The following is a 12,496-nucleotide window of genomic DNA, read 5'->3' on the forward strand; positions in this document are numbered from 1 at the left end:
GTGAAATACGCTTTCGTGCACAAAGAGTACGGTACCGGTATTCGTATTGGGGGAACCATACATATTGTAGTGTCCAACCCGATAACTTTCTGAATGCGTTCCTTTTACTTCTTGAAGGCAAAGGATCTTTGGACGATAGTCCGTTATGAGATCCAGTAGTTCCAATTTTCCCGCGAAAAAGCTGTTTACATTCCATTGTAATATATTCATGTTGTCGATAGGGAAAAAGACCGAAAAAGATCTAAAGGTGAAAATTTGGTTGAAGACTATATGTGTTAGGAACACCTGGGTGTCAAAGGATAGGTAATCAACCTGCTAGTATTGATAACAGATGGGTTGTGAGCAGAGGCCTGCACAAGACCTGGAGCAGACCCGTTCGCGAGACATCGCTCCTGAAATGCCATGCAACCTGCGCAACACCCTCGCTTGAGCAGCTTGTCTGCCCACCTGCCCAGATCGTTCCTGGCAGGCATTGTAGACCCGCCGGGTACCCGCAGTCTTACGATACCTAGTAGGTCTCAGTTCGCTCTTTCCATCAACTGCAGGCCCCTCCCTCTGCATGACGTAGTTGCTTCTAGTAGGAACTGCACCGGGCCCACACCGTTCTGCGGTGTTGCCAACTGCAATAGATTTTCACTACTTAAAAAAGGGAACTCAAAGCTTCGTAAGCCACATCACCAATGAAATGAGATTTACGAATGTTGCTACCCCCCCCCCACACACACACATTGAAATAGGTTTTCCGTGGCACAGGATCCATAAGTATATGTCGTAAACAACCAATATACGTATATATAGTGATATAGGGCAGGACTGAAACATGTCACATTCGACGCTGAGGTCGCGAGTCGAACAACACACTGTTCTACTGCGAACACCAGGGCCGTAGCCAGCCAGGGGCATTGCCGTTACCCTCGTTTGGGGGGGGGGGTTCAAGTACTTGGATAAACGTGCCAACAACAACAATCACAATAATAGTAATAAAGTAGCATGAAAGGCATTATTATCCTCATAAATCACGCAAAAAGGGGGTAGAAGTCGGTTGTCACGTATTTGTGTTGAAACAGAGGATTAGAAATATTTTTTTTCAACACGTCAATTTCACATTAGCTAATAATGGAAAACAAGCATACAAACTGTTTTTGAAAGAAAGAATGTGCATGATAAATGCATTCCGAATGTACATACATATGGCATGTAAAATTTCCATCTACAATATTTTCTTTTCACATGGAGCGACGTATTACATAATCAATTCATCCAACTCGTAACAAACCAACATTAATAGCAAATAATATCACGGGCCGCCATAGCATTCTCTGTTTTAAAACTTTTCTCACTTAGATCGTTCGGCGCTCAGGGCCGACTCCCGCTACCCCTTTGCTACGGCATTGAACTTGATGAGACTGTATAATATTTTATAATATATTTGTACTTTCGTAAAATTTGAAATCAAGGGGTGCCCTTGGCCATCTGGAATGAAAATGCAAGAAAAATATGAAAATTAATTCCATCTTGAGTACCCTTTAGCCCTGCTACTCTTAAATTCTGCTAGCCTGTCTTTTCTTGTACTTTAATGTTTGACCCCCACCCTGACACCTCCGCTAGACTTAATTTCCGTCCAAGGTTGTGAGCAATGCGCCCTGCCCCCTCTGGTTGCGCCACTGCGTGCCTGGTTAAGGCACCATGCAATGAAAAACAATTAGTTTTCAGTGAGGAGATTTTTGTTTGCTCGATCATTCATTTAGATAAATGAAGCTGTAATATTGCGTGCATTTCCTGGCAATAAGATAAAAACTGCTTACGCTGAACTGAAATCGCTAAGTATATAAATTCTCCTTAGCGTAGAGAGCTCCTCCTAGGACTTCGTAGGATTTAGTAGCTACGTAAGTAGGCAACACTGGCTGCAGCCGTCCACGTGGTGATGAAACACCTGGAGCGACACGCTGCCGGAGGGCTGTTTCCTTCCAGCAGGTTTTGCAGGCGCCCGGGTCTTGTTGAATGCCCAGTTACCTTGTAAACGCAGAGCGCCTTGAAGACCAAGAACCCGGGTAAAGACGCAAGTCGACTCGTTGCCGTGGGCAGGCGAGCAGGTATACCTGTCCTCGCGGGCAAGCGGGCAGTGGGTAGGTAAAAGGCAGACTATGCAGGCCTCTAGTTGTGAGCGCTTGAATTCGCTGGATGAGCTTCGTTTGTTCTCGTATATTTGATATTTGTTGCACGGATGCCCATAAGGTCGGTATGAGTTCCATTAGTGATTTGTAGATCATTTGGTGGTCGGAGTGCTGAGCTTGCAGTGTTTCCGAAGGCGGCGATGAGACCGTGTCCGGGGGGTCCCTCCGGGTCGGGTGAGCGTTACGCCCAATGGGGGGAGAAGGGGTAAATTCTTCGTCCGATGTCGATGAACAAGATGTTGATCTTGTTTTTTCAACTGTGGGTCTTGGTGCCGTTACTTGTAGCTCTGCATGCTGCTCCATCGTGGTGGAATGGGGCACGGGGGGAGTAAGCTTTCCTGTCCAGCGGCGGGGATGAGTTTTGTTTTTTGGACGAACTGTCGCCACTGCCTGAGGCTTGTCGGTCTGTCGACCGCTTGGGGTGGGAGGTTCGGAAGCAAAATGATTCTGTAATGTGTGAAAGGGGTTATCCCATACGCCAAGTTGACGTGCTCCGTTCGATGGGGTCGGTATTGGTGTGGGGGGCAATTTGGGAAAGTCACGTTTGTTTAGTATGGGATTCAATATATCTTCCCGTGTTAAGGGCGGGTGGAAGTTGCCAAGAAGTTTGGCCTTTGCTTCATAGTAGGAAATATTTTCTTCCGCCATGCGAGTTTGAATTGTTTGTTCTCTTTGCCAGATATCGCATTTCCGGTCACGTGCCCCATGGGGGCCCTTGCAATTGCTGCAATGAGGGGGGTTGGAGCATCCTTCCCCGTGTCGTTCTTGGCCGAAATTTGCGCATTGGGGTTTGGACCTGCATTGGGCCTGGGAGTGATTATATCGGAAACAAGCAGAGCATTGTAAGACCGATCTGACGCGCGGTTTGACTGTTAATATTTCCCTGTTTATCAACACTTTTTCGGGCAAATGTTTGCCGTGGAAGGTGAGGCAAATCAACTTTGTGTCCACGAGTTTAAAAGTGCCATCTCCTTGCCAGATTTTTTTCTTTAGTCGTTTGGCGCACGTAACCCGAAAGGGTGAATCGATGCCATCGAGGACATCCTGTTCCGTCACGTCATGTTCAATTCCATACACTAGCCCTTCCCTTTGGATCAAGCTATGCGGTATTTTTGCTCGGACCCCAAGGGAGTCCAAAAAGTTACTGTTCCTAACGAAAGCGTTTGCGTGGTCTGCTGTTTGGAAAGTGGCCCCTACCCTGTTTTTCCCACATTGTTCCACTAGGCACACGGGAATGTCTGCCTTCCGGAATTTGTTACCTAGGCTACCACTTGACAGTTTACCGATGTTTTGGTTCTGCCCTTCTAATAGGACCACATAGGGGCCGGTGACTTCGGCCGAATACCAAAGATTTGGGGGTCGTTGTTCCGGGTGGGAGTGGCGAAACATTTTCTCTTGATTGCGGTCTGCTTCACTCACCTCGTCCAGAGTCCTTTTACCTGAGCGGTGCACAGAGTCAATCATTGATACGTCATCATCATGTTGGGTTAATGTAAACTCTGTTGTGGAAAGGTCAACTAATCCTTCCGCTGCCGTCCTCTCCCTCGGGTCCAACATGTCTGCATCCTGGGTGGGAACAGGCTGCCCGCCGGATTCCACGGTGATCTAATGGGTCGATGGCAAGATTGAACACTAATGTGAAATGGACACCAATCGATGCACTACTCGCTATGTGAGATTAACGGTGATGATAAGTACAAAGAAATTGAACCAATCACTCGCGAATTGCTGCTCCTTCGGATATGTATCGCTTTTCCTAGTGAACCTATCTCCATGAGCGCTCGTACCACACACACTGGCAGCACCTTCGCTTGCGAGCGTCTTCTGCTTGCAGTGCGGCCGCGCTTTACGTAGAGCGTTGTGTTTTGTTGTGCTAGAATAACATTGTGTACTTTTATTAATGACAACGTTGTTACGTTATTGAGTTTAGTGTCGTTAGATTTGTGATTGATCCGTTGTGACTAGTTTGTGTTGTGTTCAACGCATTATTATTGTGCTTGAGACAGCAGCGAGCGAAAACTACAAGATGCCTACGTGTTTCGTACCCGGCTGTAGATCTGGATATGACTGCTGTTCTTCAGGCAGTATACATTTTTTTAGGCCACCTAAAGACAGTAATGGTCTCTCAAAATGGGAGAGTGCCATCCCTAGAAAAGATAAAAAACTAAGTCATAATTGCTATGTGTGTGATATTCATTTTTCCACTGACCTTTTAGTGAAAGTGGATTCGTTCATAGTGGATGGCGAAACAGTAGAAATTCCACGACAAAGGTGGAAATTAAAACCAGAAGCAGTTCCTCATATATTTCCTAATCTGCCCAAATACCTCTCTAAGACAGTTAAGAAGCGAAAATCTCCCATGAAAAGGCAATCCTTGCGGACAGATGATAATAAAGTAAGTACTCGTCGCAATGTATCATTAAGCTTATCAGTAGAGGATGATTTGCTTCACACTGCGGATGCTAGCAATACAATAGCATTGGTAAAGAAAAAACTTAAGAATCAGAAACGCAATTTAATTAGAACGCAGAATAAACTAAAGGTCGCACAGGCTAAAATAAATTTGCTTGTAAAAGTCATTAAAGATGCTAAATTAAAGACAACGGTCACACAGTCAAAACAGTTCGCGTCTCTTAGCAAAAATCAAAAAATTGTAATTGATACAATCTTAAAGAAATGCCAACTGAAAAGTAAGACAGGAATGAGATACAGTTCTGAGTTTATACTGGATTCTCTTCTATTAAAAATTAAGTCCCCCAAGGGGTATAGACACTGTTTGCATCACGATTTGCTACCTTTGCCTTCTGAAGCTCACTTGAGAAAATTTGTGAAGGGTCTTAAATGTCCTTACGGCGTAAATTCCCATGCCATCGACGCTATAACACATTTTTTTAGTGGAAAGAATGAGAATGAGCGTAGCGGAATGCTGATTTTTGATGAAGTTAAACTTAGGGAAGCAATTCAGTTTAACTCGAATTCCTTAAAAATAGACGGACAGCTTTGTTGATTTGGGAAATCTTACTCCAGACGAAAGCAAGAATCAATTAGCAAATCATGCTCTAGTTTTTATGTTTGTTCCTTTTCTGTATAATTGGATTCAACCCATAGCAGTATATGCTAGCAGGAATGCCACCCCTGGTGACATTCTCACAAAAATACTTATACAGGTAATCATACATTTGGAAAAAGCAGGGGTGAGAATTATTGGTTTTACATCTGACGGTAGCCAATCTAACAAAAAGTTATGGAAATGCTTAGGAATTTCCGGAAACAGAAACAATCTTAAGTGCTCTACATCCAATCCAGCTGACCCTAGTAGAAAGCTTTGGGCATTTTCAGACGCACCACATATATTTAAATGCATAAGGAATAACTTCCATGATAAAGTGCAGGTGTACTATAATGGTGATATTGTTGATTATTCATTTTACAGAAAAGTGTATGAACATGATTCATCTACTGAACTTTCCGGTATGAAAGCTTGCTACAAAGTGACATCTGCTCATTTGGATCCTAATTCATTCCAACGAATGAATGTAAGACTCGCAATGCAGCTGTTCAGCAGATCTGTGGCTAATGGAATAAAATTTTATCGGAGTATTAATGCAGAGGGGTTAGAAGGCAGTGAAACAACGGAAAATTTCACAAGGGACCTAAACTGCCTGGTTGACGCATTAAATTCATTCACTCCTGCACAGGCACTATATAAAGGATCAGAAGCACATACAACTTTAATAAAATGGAATGCTGTGCTTAGAGATAATAGAAATTCCTTCGCTTCAGAAAAAACTCTAGAGTCCTTGAGAGTGACTCTAGAAAGTACTTTAGAAGTGTCCGAATATTTGTGGAAGAACAATTACAAGTACGTTTTGACAGGAAAATTTAATCAAGATCCCCTAGAACGCCATTTTGGTATATTGCGGTCGTTCACTTGCGATGATCATCCCTCCACTGTGGATTTTCTGCACTTACATATGCTGCAATCAATTTACGTACCAGCAAAACTTGCTTTATTTGCGGGCGGAAACTGTGAATACAGGACTGAATCTCCTCTGATGTCTTTTGTTAATCAAATGCGAACTCTGGCAAGAGCAACCGAAAATAAAAATATTTCTGTGAAGAAGCAAGCTGAAAATAAAATAAGGGAAAAAATTGCCATTGTTGAAGATGAAATTCAAATACCGGACTGGGAAAACAACATACCGAACTTAAATGAACAAAGTGTTGGTAAAGAATACTTGGTGTATCATTTGGCAGGATACATAGTGCGGTATATTTCCAAAGTGACGGATTGTAAACTGTGTACAACTTTTCTGCACGGGGAACCAACTAATGTACCTGCTTCACTTACGTTAATCCAAGACTATGGTTCGAGCGACGGCTGTAAATACCTTACCTATGCATCGAAAAGTGTTTATGATGTGCTGTTACGAGTGGAAGAATTTGTTGCAGAAAAAATATCATGTGCTAATAGTTTATGGGGTGATATATTTTTTGAGTGTTTGGACAATTTAAACATAATTGCTGTAAAAACTTCGCAATTAGGATGCTGTGAAGATCATGTGCTGCGTACGCTACCTAAACTCGTATTTCACTATCTGAAATGTCGATTTTTCTTCCGCACCAAGGAGATAAGAAAGGAATTAAGTGCCTCGAAGACAGCAAAATCATCTCGGAAATTCTCCAAACTATCCAGCTGCTGAGCTTTTCTCCAAACGTAAATAACATGCATTTTTGTTTATTATGTAGTTAGTTATGTAAGCAACGCGAGCATCTTCCGCGCCGTCTCAAACGTCACCACTGCCATCTAGGCGGTGGACCACGGCAACTCAGGGAGTGCGCACACTATTTCTTCTATACGCTCTGGTATTACGTTAAATATGGTAATCTCTTCCCCGTAAGTGCCGAGGTCACCGCATGTCAATGCAATGAAGGAGTCGACCTCCTGAAAAGTTTCTCCTCCCTCTCTAGCTCCAACAAAACTGAAATGTTGGTTGGTAGAGTTGGTGTTTTAAGTCCACTTTGTGCACAATAAGGCTCATCGGGACTGGACCTACAGTTTAATGCTGGATCCGAACCACTATGTGCCTCCACCGGTGTCAAACTCAGGACCCATTGATTACAAGGCGACGACGCTACCACTGCGCCATCGGGGAGGCTCAGAGCTGAACACTTGCTACCCGAACACGAATAACGCTATATTAAATGGAAGGGACAGGGTGTATATACAGTATAGACTCGCTACTCCTCAGTGCACGTCATCTGAGTGCCTTGTCTTGAGAAAAATATTTTATATATACTATATATATATACACATATTTTTATCGTATATACACATATACGATTACAAAGTACACAATTCTTAACTGAAAAAAGTTTCGTCAATTAATAGTACAATTTTTAACGTCGACAATTAATGATACGATTATTAATTTTACTTGGTCTAATTTTAAAACATGACACTATTCTTAAAAGTTTAGGAATATCGCCATTCTCCTCATACTTGTTAGGGCCCCTCGCTGTCTTGTCGTCCAATACAGCTTTACACCTTCCAGGTTCATTTCCATCCTAAGAATCATTAAATTAGAATCTTGTGCATTTTACAAGTCCTGCCACTCTAGGATGTGCCCTACCTAACTCACTGTTCAATTTGTGGTTCCATCTCTCCACTGCAGTTTTACTTTCATGTGTCCAGTGTCTCCCGTTGAAGCAGTTCTACATCTCTTTTGGCAGCAAGGAAGGGTTTTTCGAACAAAGCAAAATACTTCCCTTTCTGTATCTCGACGATTTCCATTTCTAAAGCAATTGCACTTGAAAGACAGACGGGAAGGGTGACCATGGAGGCATTTAAAAATCAGGAGATCACGGTTGGTCGATGAGGTTGGCCCTGGGTCACTGCTCTTATTTGTTTTTAAAAACAAGTGTTTTAGTTAAGTGGTTCGCAATTAGGAGGGAATTACTTTTGACTTGTACGTGTACTCAATTAGGATACAACCATAGACGTAACTTGGCGGGGGCAAGGAGGGAACTCGCCCCATAAAAGTTTCAGATTTATTAAAATTTGCAAGTTAATGGAACTTTTGTTAAGCTTCAGGGACCTGAGGAGCAAAGTAATGAAGATTATTTTTTTATGATTTCGCAAATGTAACAGTTATTTAGCAAGATAGTTTTAGACACTATTTTTATTGGGTAGAACGCTATTATTCTGTCCCCCCCAATTAAGTCCCAAGTTCGATTCTTCCGCCCCCTCAATTTTGTCCCAAGTACGCCCATGGATACAACCAACTGAAACGATTGGTCTGTGTTTCGCCCCCTCCTCTTCTCAACTTCTGTCACTGACCGTTGAAATCCTTCCTCCTCAGGTGTTGGTCAGACACGTTCCTTGGCAAGTTTTGGCAAGATTATGACATCCATCCAGGCTATTTCCGTACCACAGAGGCCTGTTTCCTGGAGACAGAAGAAAATTTTGAGACAGAAAGGAATTGTTTTGCTGCCAATTCTTGCACACAAGCTTTGTTGTGTAATATATCTGTCAAGGGGAGGTAAAGCATATCCAGGCACGTAGCAAATGGGGAGAGCTTGGTGACTACCATGCGAGAGATCCGGGTTTGATCCTTAGGGGAGGGGGGAGAACCGGGATTTTTTCCACCTGTTCAAATGACACCGGCACCCACTCAGCGTCGTAAAAAGTGGGCACGTGGAGGAAACTCTGGGGGGTAAAGGCGGCCGGGGGCGTGGTACTGATCACATCACTCCCTTCAGCCGCGATCAAGAAAGTGTGAGGCCCAAACTCCACACCCCCTATACGCCTTCATGGCGTGGTGCAAAGAACAGGGGAGCACTTTACTTTTAGCAGGATAAAAAGTTGTAACGTGCTGAGAAATTCATCCTCAGAGCTTCTACCCCCTCAGTTTTTCGCCTTTAGATGGTGGCTGCTGATAATGGACGAGACCCCTCGAAATGAAATTCTATCTACGGACCTGAGCGTATCTCGAAAGGAGAGCCACTCTCGGGTGACAGAGGAAGTATAGCTGCACGTAATGTATAAGATTTTTTTTATTTTGACCTTTTTCTTCCACATTGGGCTAGTCGCCACGATGAGCATGCGAATGGCGATGAGATTGATGAATACACACAAGGGGAACACCAAAGGCCTAGCCAGGACTCGAACTAGGAACCTTGGATGGTGCAATCATTAGTTGAGTACACTTATTTTCCGCTACATACGATTTACCAGATAACCTTTTCAATTCAAGAGAAAGGGTTTGATAAGGACTCGAGGCCTCCCCGATGGTCCAGTGGTATCGTCGTCGCCTTGTAATCAAGGGGTCCTGGGTTCGATACCCGGTGGAGGCACATAGTGGTTCGGATTCCACTTTAAACTGTAGGCCCAGTCCCGATTAGCCTTACTGTGCATAAAGTGGACTTAAAACACCGAATCAATCAATCAACGATAAGGACTCGATTTTGTCCTATCTTAGTAGTTGAACGTAAAAAGATATTTTGTCTACCATCACGTACCTACCCAAAAGAATAAAAACGATCGGGGACCTTCTTACCTCACTTGAAAAGTTTACAAGGAAGTAAAAACTGTTTAAAATAGTTACAAAACGATAGAATTAGGCCTAGAGCTTTATCTATTTGCGAGCTGTGCATAGTATTTTCAAAACATATAAAAGCTATCTTGAAAAATTGATTTTATTGTGATTATTGATTTATTGGCCAAAGAATGTTACGCAAATTGTATTTTTAAAATTTTAAACTATGAAGCTTGTTCTAACATTGAATGACCCATACATATACATACATGTACGCATCCATCCACCCATAAATACACAGACTATATACATAATAAGAGAGTGTGAATTTTTAATTTCTTATTATCATGAATGATAAATAACTGCAATGAACTAACAGGTTTCAGGAATACAATCTTCGTCGTGACCGCCATTTTGAAGACGCCATTACAGACAAACGAGGGCTTAAAAACTTGGGGTCTGGGGCGTTTTGGGTTCAAGAATTAATGTAGTATCCGCCCCCCAAAGGGCACGTTCTCCACCGGAAGTGAAATATTTTCCGGCGTTCAGACCGTACTATAAATGCTCAATCTCTCGAGGAGAATGGAGGTGCAACAAACAACGCAGAGAAAATGTTATTTGTGTTGCATACACATCAGGTATTATAAATTACGATCTTAGAGTTCACGCGGCCCGTAAATATACACACCTTGGGCAAAATGTAATTCATTAATAGACAAAGGGGCATCACTAGGCGTCCGTTAGGCAGGCCAAGGGGACTCGCGAATCCACTTGGAATGATATTTCACACAGGGAACGTCTTATGATTAGTGTTGCCCACGAGACGAGACTTTGGCCTGTCTCGTCTCGTGGAAATGCTGTGAAATGCTGTCTCGTCTCGAATTTTTAAAAGCCTGTCCCGTGGGCAACACTACTTATGATACACAGTAGTTTGCGTTTTTTTTAAGGGGCTGATAATTACAAGTAATGCTGAGTACCGATCGTCGCAGGAATGCGGTAGCTTTAAACTGAAGCAGACTTTGAAAATAATATAAGATTTTGCCCACCTGGAAAAAATCGTGCGGATGTCCATACGGTCTAAATATACCAAATGCGTACCATCGAAGGATATTACGATATTACTTCCTACGGAACACACTGATGGGAAAGTTTATGCGGTTATAATTCTCCGTAGTTGAATTGCAATGGCATTTTACACTCGCTGCATTCACAAGTACGCACGCGCCTGTGGCCATAAATGTCCGGATAGGGGAGACAAGGGGGGACCGTGCCCCCCCCGGAAAATGAATGTCACCATAAATATATATATTACATACACATATTTTCATTTCAATCACATTACTTTATGTCAATTATTGAAAGGGTGTCGAAGAAACATAACTTAAAACTGAAGCAGTGTTTTTTGAGGGGGCGACCCTACCTCCCTGGGAAAGAAAATCCTCCCGACGTCCATGCCTGTGGCAGAATTGATCAGGCGGAGTAAGCGACTAGATTCCATGGAAATAGCCTTTATAGTACTTCACAGTGCGTGTCTGGGTTCCTGGCAGGGTTGTTAAAGGTCCAGGAATTTAAAATAAATTCAATTCCGGTCCAGGAGAGAAAATCAGCAAGAGTATATGGGTTCTGGACCGTAAACAACCTTTTCTCCGGATCAATTTAAATACGGTCCAGGAACCTTTTCTCGGATCAGTTTAAAAAAGGTCCAAGTTCCGTACTGAAATAAAACAATACGCAAGTTGGACCGAATTTAAATTGTGCGAGAAGAAAGGTTCCGGTGCAGCAGTGGAACCCAAGAGAACCCATTAGAATTTATGGGTTCCTGGACCTTCAACAACCCTGATTTCAGGTTCGAGTCCCGGTTAAGCATAGGTGTTCTATGTGAGTGTCCCTTTATCAATTCCATCATACCATACACATACCAAGTCGAAAATCCTTTTTGTAAGTGACTTACTGACAACTCCAAACTTGCCTCCCCTCCACAATTTCCACTACGCTTCCCTATTTTTTTGCCACAAAGGGCCTTTTAATTGTCATTTTGTCAGTAATTTACTCTCACGGCACCCTAAAAAGGAACTTACCTCCCTCCTCGATTGAAAATTCTACAAAAAAAATAACCCTCTTCTCGAGTTTTGACTCTTTTAAGTGAGTTTGAATGAAAATATTGATCAAATATTTCAAGAATGAATCATCTTATATGATAAGGTGTTAAATAAAAGATATATGAAGCTTTTTGTGCATAATACACACACACACACACATTACAACAAACTGAACACACCTTTACTTATTAAAGTGAATAACTTGATTGTTTGTTCGTAGAATATTTAGAATATAACATTTACTTTTTTGTATGCACCATCTTTTAATCGTAAACCAACGAGACGTTCTTTTAGAATCGCCAGCGTCGTCGCCATATTGAACCACTGCGCGACGCAGACATCGATCGCAGTGGATGAGACCAGCTGATTTGGAGGCCCCCGAGCGAGGATAGACTGCTCCTCCACCGCATCAACTCCCCCCTCTCTCTCTCTCTTCACCAATCTCCCCTTCCCCCTGGCCCTGCTAAAAGTACACCGTCGAAGAGCGTAGTGGGCGACACGTGAATCCAGCCGGTGAGACGCTTGTGTCGCGGCGTGTGCGTGCGAGGAACACCACGAGTCTCGTGTCTCCATCTGACGGTGACAACGAGAAACTTCCACAGTCATCCCAGCTGCCACTCAGGTAGGTGACCTTTGACACACCACGTGACTGCAACTTCATTACGACGTTCACGCTAATATGCTA

General features: G+C 43.0%; 2 protein-coding genes across 9 annotated transcripts in view; one reads left to right on the forward strand and one right to left on the reverse strand.

Annotated features, from left to right (window-relative positions):
- LOC145983853 (prestin-like) overlaps window positions 1–12,496 on the reverse strand; it is a 327,363-nt gene that overhangs the window by 160,533 nt on the left and 154,334 nt on the right. The gene's annotated exons all lie outside the window — the stretch shown is intronic.
- Window positions 12,293–12,496, forward strand: part of CRMP (Collapsin Response Mediator Protein) — a 276,601-nt gene continuing 276,397 nt past the window's right edge. For all 4 annotated transcript variants that reach the window (XM_083116907.1, XM_083116909.1, XM_083116908.1 and 1 more), the window contains exon 1: window positions 12,293–12,433. The gene's annotated coding sequence lies outside the window, so the exon portion shown is untranslated. The remainder of the gene's footprint in view (window positions 12,434–12,496) is intronic.

Source organism: Lepisma saccharinum, chromosome 2 (genome assembly GCF_977018435.1).
Source record: "Lepisma saccharinum chromosome 2, izLepSacc3.1, whole genome shotgun sequence".
Classification (NCBI taxonomy): domain Eukaryota; kingdom Metazoa; phylum Arthropoda; class Insecta; order Zygentoma; family Lepismatidae; genus Lepisma; species Lepisma saccharinum.